The 19,554-nt window shown below is 40.5% G+C and overlaps 1 protein-coding gene across 1 annotated transcript in view; it reads left to right on the forward strand.

Annotated features, from left to right (window-relative positions):
- The first annotated feature begins 568 nt into the window (after positions 1-568).
- Positions 569-19,554, forward strand: part of TAB2 (TGF-beta activated kinase 1 (MAP3K7) binding protein 2) — a 61,896-nt gene continuing 42,910 nt past the window's right edge. The window contains exon 1 of the mRNA XM_050314748.1: positions 569-887. The gene's annotated coding sequence lies outside the window, so the exon portion shown is untranslated. The remainder of the gene's footprint in view (positions 888-19,554) is intronic.

The following is a 19,554-nucleotide window of genomic DNA, read 5'->3' on the forward strand; positions in this document are numbered from 1 at the left end:
AGCATGAAGGAATTTAGAGGAAGAGCTGCTATTTCTGACAGAAAGCGTCTGGCAATTCCCTCCGAACAACTGTTTCCGATGTAAGGTGTGTGGGGAGGGTGTTATTGTTGCTTTTTTTTTTTAATAAAAACTGATTTTCTTAGTTTCTTCTTCCCCTTGCAGACGCTGCACTTCCTCCCTCTCAGCTCTCGCAGACCCCGCAGGCTCCCTTTCCCAGGCGGGCTGCCCACGGGCGCGGTGGCCGCAGCCGGTGTGGTGAGGCGGGGCCGAGGCGGGGCCGAGGCGGGGGGCGGGTGCCGGCACATCCCGGTATCCCGGGAGCGGGGAGGGGGGTGTCGGCCCCACCCAGGGGGCGGTGCCGGCGGAGGCCACGCCCCCCCCCCGCCCGGTCCCCGCCCCGCCCCGGCGCCCATTGGCGCGCGCCGCAGCCCCGTTAGCGCTCGCGGGCCGGGTCTCGCGATGCTGCGGGCGCCGCCGCCATATTGTGCCTCTATTTTGATTCGGAGCGCAGCGAGCGCGGGGGGAGGGGGCCGGGAGCGGCGCGCGGCCCCAGCGGCGGCTCCGGAGGGGCGGGAGCGGCGCCGCCACAGCCACCGCACACACCCGCACACCGGCCCGCCCCGCAGCACGGACCCCCCTGCCCTCCCTCCTCCCTCCTCTTCCTCCTCCTCCTCCGCCCCCTCCTCGCCCCCCGGAGCGGAACGGCGGCGGCGGCGGGAGGCTGCGGAGCGGGCCGGGTCGGCGGGGTCCCCCCTGCCGGGCGGAGGCAGCGGCGGCGCTGGTGGCGGTAGCGGCGGCGGTAGTGGCGGCGGCTGCCGCCGTGGTGGTGGGGGAGGCGGCGGAGGAGGAGGAGGCGGAGGAGGAGGAGAAGCGGCGGCGGCAGCAGGGTAAGGCTGACCCCGCCGGACGGGCCCGGCGGCGGCTCCCCGGGCCGGTTTTGCGGTCCCATCGCCGGGGGGCTGCGGGGAGGGGCGCGGGGGCGGGGGGCCCGGCGCTCCCGCAGGGTGAGGAGGGCAGGGAAGGCCTGCGCGCGGCGAGGGAGCAGCCCCCGGCACCCCGCTCATCCCGGCGTGCTGGGGCGGGGTGGGAGAGCGGCGAGGGCACGGGAAGCCACCGCGCAGCGGGGCGTCCAGCGAGAGATGGAAACTTATTTTCCTTCGCGAGCCGCCGGAGCTTCCCGGCGCGGGGAGGGATCGGGGGGCTGCGGCGGCCCGTGGAGGGGCGGGAGCTGCCAGCGGGCTCGCCTGGCTGCGGGAGGGAGGGAGAGAGGGAGGAAGGGAGGGAGAGAGGGGGCTGGCCCGGCGCTTGGCAGGTGACAGGTGTGAGTGCGCTGGGCGACACTCCGCCATTTGAGGATGAGTATCCGAGAGCCCGAGGTGCGATTCTTTGGTGCCGGTGTCTTTGCGGGGGCTCGCTGGGCTCGATTCCATATATAGTATATTTGGGACGTCGGTTTCCATTGTTCTAGTCAGTTTAATTGTTGAGTAGAAATTCTTGAAATGGTTCTGATAAGAGGGGTTTTGAAAAGAGGAGACGCGAACTGTTTCTCGTTTTCTTCTTTTTTTGCCTGTTTTATTCCTCTGAGAGACCTGGGAAGGCTGTGCGGAGGTGTGTAGTGCTTTGTCTCATTCATTGAAAGGCTCCTACTAAAACTCTGAATGCTCAGCCCTAGCAAGGCCTTCAGGGCAGAAGCCTGGTGTTCTTTGTACTGTACCTGGTCGCTCAGCAGGGCCTGGTTTGTGCCCGGGACCTGTGCGTGTCCCTGTTTTAATGATAGTAAGTACATACATAAAAAAGGAATTCCAGAGGAATGCTTCTCAGCAAGGAGTGGGTTTCAAGTATGGTTTTCTAGTCATTATAAGTTAAGGGTATTTGATGTAAACTGACTAAAGCAGTTTCTGAAGTTCAGCTGTAGAATGCTGAAAACGGTGCTGCATGTAATTTTCAGCACTCGAATGTGTGTCTTCTGAACATCAACAGAAGTCAGATAAAGTCATTCTCTTAGACTGTTCAGATTGGTTTGTATCATGATTTTAGCCACAGAAATGGTACTGCACATGTGCTGCTTTATAAGGAGGGCTAATGACACTAATAGCAATAGCATTATATTCGTGATTGGCCACGGTTTCATGAAGTTGGGAATAATTTTCAACTTGGCTGCTGATTTGCCAGATAACCAGGCATTTGCATTTCATACACGTAATTCAATTATTTGTTCTTTATCTATTCTGTTGTAATTGGGTTTTGTCAAACCCCAGAATTCTGATACCTGCTTTTGGCAAGAGGGAAGTTCCACTGACACATTAGGAGACATGCCATCAGCTTCAGTAAGTTCTGCTCTCCAATTTAAATGAAAGTTTCAGTCATTTTTGATTGTTATCCATATGTTAAACTTAGGGATGTTCATCTGTAGATAGTACCTTGGCTTGTGCTGCAGCAGAATGGACACTGAGTTGAATCTCAGTTTCTTTTAAAAACTGAGAAAACCTGTGTAGTTTTTCTCATATTGCTTCACAGGAGAGCCTGCAAGGGGGAAGAGGTAAGGAAGGCAGTCGGAGGAGAACTCAGTCTGTGTCATCCCAATTTTGTGTTTGAGATGCTTGATAAGGCATCATCCCTGTCTCATTACGTGTGGGGGCAGTGCCATCTTGCTATGCTACACTACCCTTGCTTATGCCAGCTTTCCAAGGCTGTGAAATGTAAATCATTTTCCTTCTGAACATAGGAGAAGTCATAGTGTTCTACTCTCTTCCTTTATATTTGCTGATATAGAATATTGAATAGAATTCTTGAAAATGGGCACTCTTCCTATGACAGTGTCCTGGTAGGAACTTCTCTTTTCCAGCAGTGACAGAATGGAAGAAGATAGTGGTTTTCCTCACTTGCTTTGAGTGCTGAGGTCTTGTGTTGTTTTGTGATGGTCTTTAGGCTTTATAGGTAACTGGTATGTTTTTCAAACCATGTAGAATTAAACCTGTCATCTGTTCTTTGTTTTGGGTTTTTTTTTTGCTAGGCAGCTTAAAGAGCTGTTGGCAGACTATTTCTTTCACTGTGAGAGTGTGCTTTGAAACATAAAACTAAGTTACACTTCATCCTATTACAAAGTTCAACCTCCTTATCATGGTCTTCATGGCTGGAAGTACTGGAAGAAAAAGGTTGGTCAGATGTGACCTCAAGTTTATGAAATGTCTGTAAATTTAGGACTGCAGGATCAGGCTGATCTTTTCTGAACTGCTGCAAGCGGAATGCTGAATGATGTTGCTGTTGGTGCTTTTACAGGAAATAGAACAAAAATTCCAGTGATTCAGAACTGTATTTTTTTAAAGCTATACCCAAAACTCAAATATTTAAATGTTTGAAATGAAAGTTAACTTTTGTTACCACGAATGTATGCAGTGATTCAAGTTGTGTGTTTTTTTTTCTTTCTTTTTAATTCCATAGTTGGTTATCGCAACTGGGCAAGTGGAGGCTTTCTGTTTCAAATAGGAGAAATGCTCGTGGATGCTCTAAGACACCTTGAACCCTGCTTAGCAAACTGGTCTGGTTTGGAATCCACGTACTAAAATGCAACTGTGAAAGCAAGAAAGCTGCCAGATTTACAATAGGATGATATTTTTTTACAAACTCTTAATTGTAGTCAGGAGTTTCAGTATAATAGTTGTTTCAGTTTCACCCTCTTTTGAGAATGCTTACCAAAAAAATCACTGGCATAGTATTGATGCTTTCCTTGACAGAAGTTTTTTGTAGACCTTTATTCTAATTATACTAAAATCAGGGATTTATTTTTAATGAACTGATGAGCAAGCTCAACTCTCATTCAGGGAAATATTCCAAACGCTATACAGATGTTTACTGAGTTTTCTAGTTTTGTCTTATACTGCTTTTGGATTTTGGAGTTCCTTAATTGGTTGTAATAGGGTTCAAGTGAAACCAAGTAAAAGAGCTTGACATAATTAGAGTTAAAAGATCTCTGATGTTTGTGTATAATATTCTGATATTCTTGGAACACGTCTGTTGCTGAATGAATGGCATCACTCAGGATGCTCTTGTTGCCATAGGTGCAGTTAAGGTGTCATTAAATAGTTAATATTTTTAGAATGTGTTAGATTTTTTTTGTTGGTGGTGGTGGCAAGAAGTTAAGCATAACTTGGTGATGTGCTAAACAAATTGTAAGCTAATATCACAGAATTTAACCAGAAAAAGACTGTTTTTTTGTAAAATACGCATTATATTCTTAGAAAATAGCTATGTGTATTCAATTTTTGTAGCAATATGGAAATTGTGTAACTCTTTCCTATTCTGAGCACAGATCAAGATCAGATTTCACTGTCTTTGATGATGAATGGTTTAAAACTCATTCAGGTCCTTCCTGCTTGTACTGTGAGCAGTTTAATTTTTCCGTTATTTAAAAATCTGTGTTTCAGAATGTATGTAAACTTTGTTCTCCATTTAGTGTTTAGAAAGCATTAACTTAGGAACACCCAGTGGTAGAAGAAAATTGTAGGTTATATATAGGAATTTTTAAAAAATAAAAAAGTCACTCAAACAACACAAACTGTGCGCCTATTAGTCAGGATATTGTTACGTTTGCTAGAATTTACCAAAATCAGGACAAAGCTACTATATGTGCTCACTACTTTGATTGTCTTAAGCTAGATGAACACTTAAATGCAAAGTGTCTTAAGCTTGTTCAGAAATTAATCAAATCTGGTGATATGTGCTGCTGTCTGGTGGTCTGCTGGGTCTGCCAGTGGGGAAAGCAGAATTCCACCTGCCTTTCCCCTCATCGAAAGCATGGATTTGAGTTTCTTTTTCCTACAAAGCTGCCAGTTTTCACAAAATTTGTAGAATCCTCTTTATTAGTGAAACTTTTATGTGTCGTTTAAAATACACTTGAAAATGATTAGAGGATGCAAATACTTATTAAAGGACAAATAAAATATGAAAATGCAATTTCTTTAAGAAACCTTAGTTAGTTAGACATGCTAGAGGATAGATTTTTGCAGTTTGGGAGTTCAGAATCAGCTGTTCTTACATGGATAAGATGCTGAGATGCACCTATTTTCTGTGTGGTGGTTTTTTTTTGAAGTAGTTGCTTTTGGATTTTGTTTATCTGTGTAGTGTATAAGCAGTCTTTAATTTGCCTTTCTGAAGTCAAGAAGCCTGAAGATCTTGAGCAATTATGTTTCCTTTGATCCTGTATCTCAATAAATTTTGAGCTCAGTCACTAATTTTCGGCAAAGAAATTAGCCAAGGGGCAAGGTCTCAAAGATTTTACATTTTAATAACGTTGAACAAAGGTTAAACTTGTTAAAGTTGATGACTTCATTAAGATCATCTCTTTAGGGGAAAGTTTTGCATGAATTCAGGAGTTACCTGTGTTTAGGCGCCAGTTGGCCCACAGACAGTTGTATGTGGAGTAAGAACAAGGTGTGAAGTGCAGTACTCTTTTCTTCAGTCAGTAGTTAGAGGACATGAGAGGTTAAGTATATTGTGGCTAGTGCTTGAAAGAGAGCGGTAAGACAATAGGCATCTGGGATAGAGGTGGAATGTGACTAATTGGAACACGGGAGCATGGCTGAGACAGAGTACGCATCTGTGGGAAAGGGGGCTTTTGCTAGTTTTGCTATTTATGGGACAGTGCCCTTGAGAGAAGGGTTAGCAGCAGCTGCCAGTTCTGGTTTACTAAACAAAAAACATGTTAAAATGAGTTCTTAAGGAGATGAAGACAAAACAAAAAAAGGGAGGGACAATATGTAAGGTATCAAGCAGACTGCTGGGCTGCTGAGATTGTCTGGTAACAGTGGTACACTTTTGACTACAGTGTAGCAACTGTTGTTGGGAGTGGCCCAACACCAAACTGTTGTTTGGTGACATTGTTGGTTCCACGCGTACAGAGTCTCTTGAGCTGTGCTTGTGTTGTGTGTTTGTGTGGATCTGATTCAACAGAATTGCCTAGACTGACACGGGGCATGAAGCACCACAGGGCAAGAAAGTGCAAACTGCATAAGACATATGTGGTGTTCTCAAAATATGCTGTCAAAAGTATTATTTTGTCACATCATATGTAGTTGTAGTTTCTGTAGACAGTGTGACTTATGTGTTTGTTGCATGCTTAGAGTATTATGCAGTCATGTCTGTGGGCTGTTGAATGCAATGGCATATTTAATGTACTCACAGATCTAACTGATATATCTGTGAAGATGGGCCAGGCTGGTTTAGTAATCATGAAAGTGAAATTACTTGCTTTTTAATATAGATTTATTATGGACTGAATATTTTGTGGTGTTTATTGAGTCTTGAAATAAGTATTTACCTGGTACATCTGTTTTGTAGGTAATGCTAGTAGAAATGGATAAGAAATCCCTGTCAGATGGGAAATACTCTAATACCTTTTAATTTTGTTTGCTGCAGCCTGTCTTTATTGTCAAAGAATACCTTGCTGTTATCAGGTGTTTTCATAGATGACTTGTAGAAAGATCAGGCATAAATATGTTTAGAGAGTAATTCTTCGAGACTATCAAAGCTAGAGCTTTTGAATGCATTTTTCAAATGAAATTGCATTGTGTATAAAAATATCTTTGACTGATCCATCTGTTTTATCAGTGTTCTCAGGATGTCTTTTTCAACAGGGTAAAGTAACTAAAAAAAAAACACAGTAGGTGTCAGAATTTAACTACCCCACAAGACAAACCAGTACTTTTTACTGATCCAGTGCCTCAGAAACTGTGATTAACATGTACATTCAGATAAGTCATTTGTTTTCCTGGAGCCGTTTGGGGTTTGGAAATCAACTTCTGCTTTATACTGAAGGGCAGAAATGCAAAATAGTCCTAAGCCTGATTTCCCCAGGTGGAAAAAATGAACTGTTTCACCTACATGGGGTGGGGAAAAAAGCACACAGTTAAAAGAAAAATTGTTGTACACTGTGACCTGTAATTATATCCTTTGTCAGTTCATGTTGCGTTTAAACTCTTGAGAAAAGCCTCTACCCCCTGTGTTTGTGCTATGCTATGTGTCTCCGTTTACAGTACTCTTATGTCTTTTTACAGCACTCATATTTTTTCTATTTATTTTTTCTTTACTTTTTGAAAAATCCATCCCATGCAGAATTTATCTCTTCCAACCACCACTTTTTTTTATTGACACTCCATGGTATTTGTGGGCGAGCCAGAAAAGTGGGAATTGGGTCTATTATAGCCCCTCTTCACTCTCCTTTTGCCTTGTGGAGGCAGTATATGATCTATACAACTGAAGCATTAGTTCCCCCTTGTTTAGACTTCTTGTTGTCGTTCTTTTTTGTTCTAATCTTTCTTGGAAAATTTTATTTCTTGAAAGACCTATTCAGCACTTGTCGTTTCATTCTTGTTTTGTTTCTCCTTCAGAATATCAATTGATAAGTTTACCCCTGCTCCATTTGGGCTTTCCTGAGCGAAGGAGAGGGGTGGAAAAAAGGGGGTATTAGTTCTATACTTAGATTTTTTTTTCAACTCATTCAGCTGGGTCAAGCTGCTACTTTCCATGTGTTGAACAAGCATTTGTTTTTCTAAATGGAATGGTAGGTTATCTTTCTTAAAGAACCTTCTTAAGTCTAACAGGATTAAGCCTGGGAACAGACAATCTCCAGTAGCTCAGCAAAAGTATGCTTAAAAAGACATTTATGTTGATAAGTACAAAGCAGTATGTTTCACATTGGCTTATGAAGCTGTTTCGGTTAAAATATTTGGTGTCTTGCTCCTTTTTTTTTTTTTTTTTTTAAATACTACTTTTGACTTTGGTAAATGGGGATAATTTTGTGTGTGTGTCTCAAACTCTGTATTTAAAACTGTCTTACTGGAATAATTACCAATACCAGATTATGATGTTTTACTTATGCTCTGGTATTGGCTAGAAAGTTTGACTTGGATTAGGCCCTTTTGTGCAAGTGCTGTATAAATATTTATTAAGTAAACCACTCCTAGAAGAGTTTGCAGTCCCATGAATAGTAAAGTTGTTTACCTAGATGCATATATTGGGTTAGACAAAGACATTTAGCAAAGTATATTATCTTTCACCTATTATACCAGTTAGCTCTCCAACCATTTTAAATTGTTCCAATCTTTAAAAATTCATTAAAACTGTTTTTAGTAGTTGTACTTCATTTAGTGATGCTTTGACATGACTTTTAATATTTGGCTGAAATACATAGAAGAATTACAAAATTACTTGAGTTAGACACTCACCAGCTTGTGTGTTGGTAGCTGCTTATGGCAGAGGTAGGTATCATAGCTGGGAATTGAAGGTTATTATAGTGGATCATGTCTGATACACCCAGGAGTTCAGTCAAAATGAGAACTTTTTTTTCTTTGTAAACTGAGTTGAATACAAAGGAAGTTTAAACCCTAACAATTTTTTAAGAAATATAATTTACTTTGTAGTGTATCTGAGTTAGGACTTAGTATGAACGTATGTGTAAAAGGGATTGCTCCAGGGATTTACTCCCGTACAAGAAGCATGTTTTGATTTTCCTTTTCCATGCTTAAAGTGCAATGCTTTTTGTTTCCTCTTCCACAGTATCTGGTGAAGAAGAATAAAATAAATTGTAAGCAGCAGGAGAAAACTCGTTTGGACTGTGGAAATTCCTGTTCTCTCCAACCTCTTGTGTCTAGCATGTGATGTGTTAAGCAGTAAGGTTCAGAGAAAATACCCATTATTTGTTTCTTTTTTTTCCCCTGCATGGGGCTGAAAACCCCTGTGGTTTCCAGACTGAAAGGAGGATATAATTTCTACCAGTAGTGCTTTCATACATACACTGTGGAGGAAAAATGCCAGTTAGATAATGTGTTACCTTCACTGTTCTGGTTGATACAGGTCTTGACAAAACTGTGAAAGGTACGAACAAGGATGCATCACTTTGAATGAATGAAAGAGTGTCATCCTTCCATAACGTGGCAGTCTGCATGCAGAGGTTGCTAGTGTAGCTGCAGTTACCTGTGCAGAATGGTGTTTTCCTGGAAGAGCTTCAACATTGACTTGAGTGAATAGGTTTGGTTTATTGGTACAAAAATATGCCTTTGCTGCCATGGAAAGGAATGCTCTAGCTATTTCGTTGGTATTTCTGCATAAATTGAATAGTCTTGGAGTAATACAACAAAAATGGCTTAGAGATAGCTGGTTTAAAGCAAAACGTGGAAGAAGGCAAGTGTTTGTGAGCATCAGGGGCCAGTCCGATAGTTTGCTGTGACTGAACAGGGAAGATTGCTTTCACTGACACAAGCAGCTGGTCCTTCATACTAGTCTCATCTGTCTATGAGCAGTCAGTCTATGGGCTGGGGGTTAGAGAACTACCCACTTTGCTCTTTACCTTTCTTAGGTAATCTCATGGAGTGGGACTAACCCCTTGGTGCTGAGGAGCTCTTAGATCAGTTTGGTAGTCTACTATAACTTCACACTGATGGGATTGTTTTCCACATCAGTGCTGGGGGGTGGATTTGCCATCCTTTCCTCTGAGTTCACTGATGTGATTTTTAGTATGAGCCAATAAAGAGATTTTTCTGCAGAACTAAGGTATGGTGAAGAAATAGAAGAAATAAGAGTTAATTAAGCTGGTATTGTTGGTGAAGAAAGCCCCTCACGGAACCATAGACCTAAGAGTGGTGTTACCACAGACAAGCAGAAAGACCAGTTCAAGGATTCATCTCTGCCCACTGTGGCACTGCATCTGTTCACAAGGTCAACTGAAACACTGAAATGGGGCAAATTACAAGCTAACCCTTCAAAAAGTAGGACAGGAACTAGCTGAACTTAACCACAGAACTCACTGATGTGGATTCTGCCACTGTGTTAAATCTTCACTATTGACCTACCTGGATGAAAGATGACAATGGTAATTTTTGTTCTGTTATGTGAACATAATCAAGGAACCTTAAATGCTTTTAACAGGCGTGTTTTTATTAGAGTGCTTTGAGTGATGGTGCCTGCAAGAATCCTAGCAGTCTTCTCTTTACCAATAAGAAGGGCTGTGCTTTTCTAAGGTGTTTAGTTTTTCAGTGTTGTAGTCCGATTTTGCCATGGAGTATGAAATTCAGGTCCTATTTAAACTTGTGAAAGTGTGGCTAATAGATAAGCATAACTACAATGAGTTATGTAAACTGTGGAAGAAAAGATTGAGAGAATTGTATAGAAAAGAGGTGCTGCACTTGCTGACACTTGAGGAAAGATGTGGTAAAAATGGGATAGCAAAACAGATGTTTTGTAAAGATATTCATATTTCACCTGTGTACTACAAGGGAGCATTATCTAAGGTGGCCCAGAGTTAGAACCTTTCATAACCTTTAATGTTTGTAAGAGAAAACTAGTGAATCTGTTAAATTATTATCTGCTATTCAGACTTGTTAATGAATATAAAGCTTCATTTAATGATGAGTGAATTAAAACTAGTGTCTAGGTATTCTCTTTCTTTAAAACACAGAGTTTGGATGGACGTGGGAACAAAACAGTAGTTGCTAATTTGGCCTGCGTGTTCAGATTCTAGGCTGGCACATACTAACAACTTTTTCAAGCTAAAGCTTAATATAAGTGTCCATAAGTGTACAAAATACCATACAAAACACAAGTGTATAAGCCTTATCTGGGTGCTAAAGCTTGATGTGATTTCTTTCTGGTTTTCTTGGTTGTGTTTGTTATATTTGTTTTGCTTGATTTCTTGTGGGTTTAGGTTGCAAGGAGTTACGCTGTGACAGAGAGTATCTTAAAGTCAAAGTACCACGTAATGGTATTAGCAGAGTTGATGGAGCTGCAGGCTTCCTTCCTGTTGAAACTGGCCAACAGAACAGGCCAAACTGGAGTTTGTTACTTCAGTGTAGAGCCAATGGTAACTCTCAGGAATGTTTTTTTCCACTCCTCATCAATGAGTGAGGAAGTTCTTGCCAACACAAATGAGATTGAGACCTGCGACTTGCCTTAACGTAAAGTAGTTTACACTGAAAAGAATACTTTAGCTAGAAAAATACTCAGTTACACTAGCATGGGATCTTGTTAATTAAAAAACAGTTGTCTTCATGTTTGAAGTTTTTAAGAGTCCTGTAGCGAAATACTATTTCAGCTTTGTCTGTGTGACTTCAAGCTGCTGCCTGTTTGTGATAAGGGCAAGTCATCACCTTACACTGTCATATCAATGAGCACTGCAAAATGCCTACACTGACTGTGCAGACTGTCAAAATTTATTGTTTTCAAAAGCACTTTCTCATTTCATGTTATACTGTTGCAGTGCAGCTTCTGTGACCCTTGTAGCTTTGTTTTCAGGTGTACATGAGTTGTCTAGGATTTTAAACTGATTTAGGAGAAGCCTAGCAGTGCAGCTTTGTTTGCCTTCTGAACTTAAATATTGCCACTGCTTTATCATCCTTTCTGAACCTATTGTGAGAATGAAATTATGTAATTGGAAGGAATAACACTTAACTTTGCTATTCATTTATGGGGGGAAAACTGTGGTGATACCACGAAATTAAAGCACGAAAGATTTTTTTAATAACTTTGTTCTTACCAGCTCTTTGAAAAGTCCTCATCTGCATTTTTGAATTACACCTGCCTGTAACCCATGGCTTAGTATTTTGCAGGACAAACATCAGAAAATTGGGATGGGTGAAAAATTGAATCCTTGTGAAATACAGAACTAAATAGTTATGAATCCTTTGCCACTTTATCTGCATGACACTGTTCATCTTATTTTTCAAAAGTTGGTCTACTTCTATTAACAGGCCTCTTATCTTTGTTGCAAATGCAAGAAATGTATTATTATGTCTAAGTTGTAAACAGCTATCAAGACTAGCAGAGCTACTTTTTCTCTATGGACTTGTTTAATATTTATTTTTATTAAAGCATTCCCATCTCTCTTTAGTTTCCTGAAAATACTGAATATCTGGCTATATCTGTGATTAGAAGATAAACACTGAGGCTTAACGATTCTTCTTAATTGTGTGTACTTTTTTTTTTTTCAGTGTTTAATTACAGTTGTAAAGAGAGAGAAAAAACACAGCTGAGTTCTTAATAAAAGGCTATAGGGTGATATAATATCCAGAGAACACCATGGAAGGTCAAAATCTGAGTGGGAATGGTTTATTTCTGTGCTTTTGCTCTGCTCCTCTCTGCATAGTTTCCAGGAGAGGGCCTGTAATAGGGATAATACAAGGACAAAATCTTAGTTGAACACGTTCTGGATTTTATGTGAATTTTAATCTTCCTTAAGTCTTACTGCTGTTGTGGGAGTCTCTTTTCTTCCCAAGTGGTGTGACAAAGTGGAGGACCTTACAAGGTTAGAAGCTCTTTGCGTGCCTGATGCTGTGAGGCATCTTTGCTATTGTTTCTCGACTTCCCTCTGTTGCTTTCCTGAGCCGTTCTTTTTGTAGCAAGTTACTTACAATTTTTTCCTTTTGAGTATCTAGTTGTCTTGTTAGTCTGTGTCAAGGTCTTTGTAAGGGTTTATAATGTAAGGTAGAAAAAGTAGAAGAAAGGTTAATTATTAAAAGGATTAGTGGTCATCTTTTTAAAGGTTATGACAGCAGGAAGCAATAGGTATTGAGAAGCCATAAATACTGGAGGTGTTTCAGCTCTTCACTGCTTTCCTCTCCCTTTCCCTTGCTAATCTTTCCTTGAATCCTGTGTGGAATAAAGTACAGAAAAAAGGAAGGGTAGTATTAGTCCCTTACGTAACAGCAAGTGCAGTGATTGCATCTTTCTTTCCGTAACAAAAGGTTGGAGAGCAACTAGCGTTCTTCTCTTCCTTGAAGGCAGTTCATAGAGAAACAAGGGAAACCTAGGGATAAAATAGCAAATGTAAAATTATGCGTTATCAGTTCCTACGTGGGAAATCTATTTTATTGCAGAAGAAAATAAATATGGGAAAATATTTGGGAGCTAGAGGAATAGCTGTTTAAACATCTGTCAGTTATTTTTCCCTCCTTGTGTATAAAATATGGTCTTGGAAGAAAAGCAACAGGAAAACCAAGTTGTATTGGCACCAGCATGAGTATTTCTGTTTGACTCTTGCCTATCAACATCTGTTACCTCAGGGTGTTGTAGGGGTTTTTCCAGGTTAATGGATGGATTTTTGTTTATTTTTCTGTACTACTATGGATGTGGCAGAAAATAAGTGGAAACTAGAGGCTTCCTTCCAAGTGTAGCAGTGGTAGTCTTGTGTTTGTCCTTATATATGTTGGTTTGGGAACTAATAGAGAAGAAAGAGAAAACAACAGCTAGTTTCTGTGACCATGCTTCTCCTGTTCTTTCCCTCATTTTCCTGGCAGCTGTTCTGTCAAAAGTCCTCCACCATTACCAGAGCTTACTGCCAGTGTAGTTTCGTAGGTAAAGATAACTGCAGATACAAAGTTAGCATGAAACTACGACAGCCCAGCTGTGAGCCTCTTCCTAGTATAAACACCCTTCATATCCAAGGGCCTCAATTCCTCTTCTAGAGAAGCAGATTGACAGAAAAAGTGACTTCTGCGGCTGTGTTAAATAGCTAAAGGTCTTTTCTTCCATACCTCTTGGTGGGAGGTTCTCCCTTGGGGTTGTTCTACCAGTTTTTCTGAAATTTCTACACAGGCTGTCACTTCAGGTGCTGTCTTTTAACACAGTTATTTCCGATTTGCTGCTAACAACTCAAGGAAGTGGTTTGCTGTTATTAACTCTTTTTTTTTTCATTCTGTAGAACATGTATGTCTCCTTCCTCTTATCATACAGGCCCACATTATTGCTTGTTTGTAACAGCTGCCAGAGGCAGCCTTGTGTGGTTGGACAAGCTTTTAAACTTCCTAAATGTTTATTCTAGTGCTAAGGCAATGTAAAATCAGAAAAGTCTGTTTTAGTGTTGAGTACATCCTTGATTTATTTTTTTTTTCCCCCTCATCCAAGATTGTCCTTAGGAAATGTTAAGGGTGAAATTCATAAATCAGTGTAAGTTGACTCTGCTTTTTTCTCTGTGTTCACCCTGGTGTTCATCTCACTCAGAGCCAAACTAGCAGAAAATTGACAGAACCTTATCTCCTGCCCCATTTTGCTCCATGAACTGGCTTGCTGCAGAATTAGTGAAGCATCAGCATTGGCTTAGGTCATGGGAGGGAGAGGGGGAATGCATACCTGGGAGCAGGAGGAATGAGAGTGGCAATATTGAATTGTTTTGAAACTGCGTTTTAAGGAGTGGCTGAAATACCCAGCCTTACTGTCATTGAGACATTTTGAGTAAATGATATATTGGTAAACAAGTCAAGTCCTTGATTAAGACAATAAAGGAATTTTTTTTTTTTGCCAACCTGGCTTTCAGTAGGTATTTACACAAATGCTGGATTTACCAGTGACACCTCACGCATCAATTAAAGAAATTGGTTGAGTTTTGTAAAGAGCAGAAGAATGGAAAAGAAGATACTGAGCCAGCCCAGAAGTAAAGGAAAGCATTCAAACAGCCCAGAAGTAAAAGTGTATGTGTGTGTGACACAATCCCCTGTGCTCCTTGACCAGGAGAGAATAGCGTGAGAGTTGCTGGGAAGTTGAATCTCAGAGTTCATGAAATAAACTGAGATGTTTCTCAAGGTGTGAATCACCTAGGATAAATGATAAGGAAGCAGAAGTTGCCCTATAGTTATTTGGTTCATGATTAGGGAACAGGAGAGAAGTTGGAGCTCATGGTACTTAACTGCTTAGTTATGTGACTACATGCCCACTGGCCCACTTGCTTCACATCTTTCATTTTGCTTGCATCTGTTTCTGTGGGAAATAGGACCAGGGGCTTTCTAAACAATACCCAAGTGCCTGATAGCAGCCCACACATTTTAGTCTTGACCAATCGTCAGTGAGAGGCGATGCTGTCATATTACTGAAGGGGGACGTTTTGAAAATGGTCGTTGTACTTCCAAGGAGTGGATGGATTTTTTTTCTTGGCTCATTAACCACTTCCCTCCTACCCACCTCTCAGCTGATTAAATTGCTATGGAACGGGAGTTTGACTAAGAGATTTCACCTTTTTGGAGTCTGCAGGACAAGGCGTTAGTGGTCATGACTGAGGAGAGCAAGAGTTGGGTTGAATGCTGCCTTGAGGCTTGTCGTGCTGTAGCAGTTTCAAGTGTCGTTGCAAAAAGTTTTTAAGCATGGCAAAATGAAAAAAAGAGTTTACTTTTGATTAGAAGCCTAATTCTGAACAAACTGGTTTTCGATTAGGCTTAAATGAGTCATTTAATCTCTTATGGTTAGATTCAGATCTCATGACAGTTCCAATTCAAGGTTATTTCTTCATTTTTTAAATGAGTGAAAGGAATTGGTAGTTTCTTGACAGTAATATTTTAACCCTTTTTTTTTTTCTCAATGAAGCCTGATGGTCACAGATGTTCGTAAGGGAGAGGGTTTTTAATTTCTTCCTTTTTTCTTCAGCAGTTAGGGATAGTAATGCTATAAGTATATTTGTTCTGTTAAGGGACATGATAATATAGTTTTCAGGTATTTGGTTTTTACCTTTTATGTCATGCATAGAGAACAGACATTTCGTTCTATTGGCATTTGAGCAAAAACAGAGTGAGGAATGAATCTTTGGGCAGGGGAGGTCTTCTCTGATAATCTGTTCTGAGACTTTTACTTCTCTTTTCTTGGTCAGAATCATGTTTATTTACTTTTTTCCCTTGACAAAAAAAGGTACATTTTTATTGTTGTTATCCCTACAAGTTAAAAACATCATCCAGCTTCGTGTAGGTAGCAATTTTCTTTTTGCCTCTCAGTCACATCTTTCTTGGACTGAGAGAATGAAATTTAAAATGTTGAAAATTACTGGAATTAGAGGGGGAAAGCCTGAGCTTTGAGTCTCAAAATTATGCTGGTGTCTTATGTATTGAGGTAGATAGAAGTTTTACTGGCTACTCTGGTAAAACTATCTTTCAAGAGCAGATGCAGTTTCCAAGAACTGGATCAGCAAGTCATTGTAGGCAGGAATTTGGGCTTCTACATTGAGAATGTTGTAGTTTTAAACTGTGCTTGGTAGGCTTTGTATCAGTAGCACATAAGTTAACAGAATACTGCAGAGGGTAGTCAAAGACTATTTCTAGTAGGTATTATTAACTCACCTCTCCATTCCAAAGATCTGCAGTTTAAACTGGGTATTTGCTGTGTGAGGTTTTTTCCACATTAAAGATTTTTTTCTCAGGACTTTTCCTTTCTTCATTTACCTGAGTGTCCTACAAGGGAATCTGCACTCACCTCCTTAAACACGTTTTTAACCTTTTCTTCCAGCATACAGTGACACATCTGTTTCAAACTAGAGCTTTAGCTGTTTTTGTCTTCCTGATTGTGGCAAGTGGAATTTTTATTATGATTGGAAAGTGAAATTTCTTGCTGTGAGTGCTCTTTAACAGATGAGAGATTAGAGAAAAAGGGGTGTAGAGTAATTGAAGTGTTGGTTTCTGAATATATTTTTTGTTTACTTGGTAGGATGTGCATGAAGAGGTGACAGGAACAAGTAGCAAAAGAAACACTGCCTGCTCCAGTGGTTTTGCAGTGAGCTGCATGATACTTGGTGGTGTTTGAGCTCCAGCTCCTGAAGTTAAAATTTGAACGTTCTTAAAATACAAGCTTCTGTCCTTGGAGGCTGAAGAACATAATCTGCATATGTAAAAATTCGAAGTTAAAAATCTGGGGGAAGAATCTTGCTAAAAACAAATAAAGAACAACAGTAAAACCCCCAATAAACCAGCCAAAAAAACCAGAAAGTAAATCAAAATCCCTTCAAAAAAAAAAAAAAACACACACACAAAAAAACAACAAACTAAAACCAAACAAAAGAACCTAGGGTTTTCTAGATTAATTTTGACTGCTTCTTTTGTTTTCCCTATTTTTAATCTTTGAAATCAGTGAACTCAGGTGATGTTGAAAGAGGAAAATAAGAGAAATGTGGACAGGGTTCCAGGAGTGGGAAAAGTTCATTCCTAGTACTTGAGTCAGATAAAATTATCAGGTGTCATTAGCAATGAATGTGAAACTGAAAGCCTATGCTGAGTTTATAACTGCTCAGCGTCCAAGCCTTCTAGACTGGTTTTATCTTTTACCTGCCATGCTGCCAGGGAGAGACTGTGAAGTCTAATGTTTTCCCATATACCTTAGAATTTCCCAAAACTTACCCTCTAATGCTTAGTCTGCTCCCTTAAAGGGTATAACTGCTGGTTATCTGGAATGAAACAAAGTGAATGAGAGAAAAAGGACATTTTATTGATAAGAATTCCTTTCTCCCTTTTTTCTTGTCTTAAGTCTTTCAGAAAAACAAAGCCCATTTTTATCTGGTTGTTTGTATTGATGACTTTCTCACTTTTGAAACTGGAATTGCAAACACTTTCAGTCAGCTTCATGCAGATGACTACAACTGATGTAAAGTTACATTTGTTGTAAAGTTAGAGATGTAAAACTGTCCAACTGAAAATTGGGTGTTCTGAAGGGTTTTCATAATTGAGTCATAAAATACAGATCTAAGCAAATGCGCATTGAAAGCGTTATTTTTGTGAATTTCCAGATACCTGTACAGCTCAGTTACTTGATATGCTTTGTTCATGCTTCATGCCTTGCTGAACTTGCAACTTCAGTGGACTTAATTCCAATATTAAGGAACCTAGTGGAAAGATGAATTGGTGTTCAGAGATTACTTTCCAGTTCTTTTACCAGACTGATGGGTACTAGCCCAGTTGCTGACAATGGAGTAGTTTACCTTAGCTCCTCAGAGATTTGCTGAAAGCTTGAAATCAAATATATATGGTCTTTACTACATATTAATTCAGTTCTTCAGACTATATTTTAAATACAAAGCGATGGAGGACCAGGAATTCTAGAAGGTACCTGAAGTCAGCTATGAGTTTTATTTTCAAAGGCGCGGTGTCTTTAAACATCTACATAAAAGTGGTAGACTTGGGAACCAACTTTTCATAGTTGCTGTAAGCAATATTGATGTGATTAGTTTTGTTAACGGTAACAGTAGGTTAATTTATTTATAACTAGCACGATGCTGTTTGGCTGTTAGCTCTAGTGTTCAGCAATCATTCTGCTCGTTCCTGTAATTGGAAATCACACAGTGCCCATCTAACAGTTCCCTCCCTCCTGTTAAAAAAACAAAGTGCATCTTCCCCTACATATGGGCTTGTCTTGGCACTTCTTAGGTCCCTCTTCTATGCAGCTCAGTTTGCTAAAGACAGATTCAGGCTCCCCCTTATGCACCAGAAAATCACTTTCTGCTGACGTAGCAAGTGGCATTTCTTCTTTTGAGTATCCAGTGAGCAGAAGACCCAGAAAAAAGTTTCTGGTGTGGTGAAAGGAGAGTAAGACCTCTTCTGGGAGGTAGCAGCAGCAACCTGTTGAACTGGGCTGGATTGGAGGGGTGAGGACATGGAAAAATGAGGACAGGTATATGATAAACAGATGAAGAGAGTTCACTGAAAGTAACTTGCTGGCTTTAATAAATAATATCTTATTAAAGGATTTATCTCATAACTTTGACTTCAGAAGAAGTTGTGGTGCAGGACACTTGCCAAAAGAGCTCTGTGGTGGTATTTAGAAAGGAACTCCTCTGAGTGACAGCAAGCTGCTGTTGTTTGCTCAGCTACCCATTGTAGGATCTTCTGAGAAGGTAGATTAATTTAGGCCCCTAATGGTACAGTAAGACTTATGTAAGAGAAAATGTGCATTTGTAAATAATGCAGTTTACTTTCTGTGCATAAACAGGTAGTAGTTGTGTTGGATGAAGTATTTGGGCACATCAGAATTCATGTCTCTATCACAGTTGTGTAAGACCAGGTAGGGTGCTAGAACAAGTACTTAAATAAAATTGTATGCTTGTGGGCTACAGTTTGACCATGAGTTTATCAGAATTAAAACCCTACCAGTGGTGTAGTGAAACCTGACCCCTGACAAGGTGTGTTTAGACCAGATGAGAAGCCAGACTGCTGTCACAGGACTTCGTGTGTGGTGTTTCTTTTGCAATATAGGCTACTGCGGAGTTATTCCACAGGACAATCATTTGAGGTCATTTGGTCAAGGTCTGAGAAATACACTGCTTATTGTTATTTTGTGCTTCTTAATTGCTGAAGAACTGCACGCTTCTGGCTAGTGTTTTTGTCTGAATGGATTTGGAAGTGCACAACCTTAACTCCTGGGAGGGGATAAGCAATAGAATAAGAGGCAGAAACAGATGCACAGGAAGTTCCACCTGAATATGAGAAAGAACTCCTTTCCTGTGTGGGTGACCAAGCACTGGAACAGTATGCAGAGAGGTGGTGGAGTCTCCCTCACTGGAGATATTCAAGAACTGTTGGGACACAATTCTGTATCCTGTGCTTTAGGATGACCCTGCTTGAGCAGGGAGGTTGGACCAGATGATCTGCTGTGGGATGTTCTGACCATCCTGTATAAGTTGTACTCAAGAGAGACAGGCTTAATTAAACCTGTGTCAGTGTTTCACACTAAATTCATTCCTGCTTGAGGTTTTTCTTTTTTTTTTTTTTTTTTTTTAATACAGGCTTTCATGTATTGTTATTACTGGTTTGACATATTGTAGTATCT

The sequence above is a fragment of the Myiozetetes cayanensis genome, unplaced genomic scaffold, assembly GCF_022539395.1.
Source record: "Myiozetetes cayanensis isolate MyiCay16 unplaced genomic scaffold, myiCay2020 scf2-11, whole genome shotgun sequence".
Classification (NCBI taxonomy): domain Eukaryota; kingdom Metazoa; phylum Chordata; class Aves; order Passeriformes; family Tyrannidae; genus Myiozetetes; species Myiozetetes cayanensis.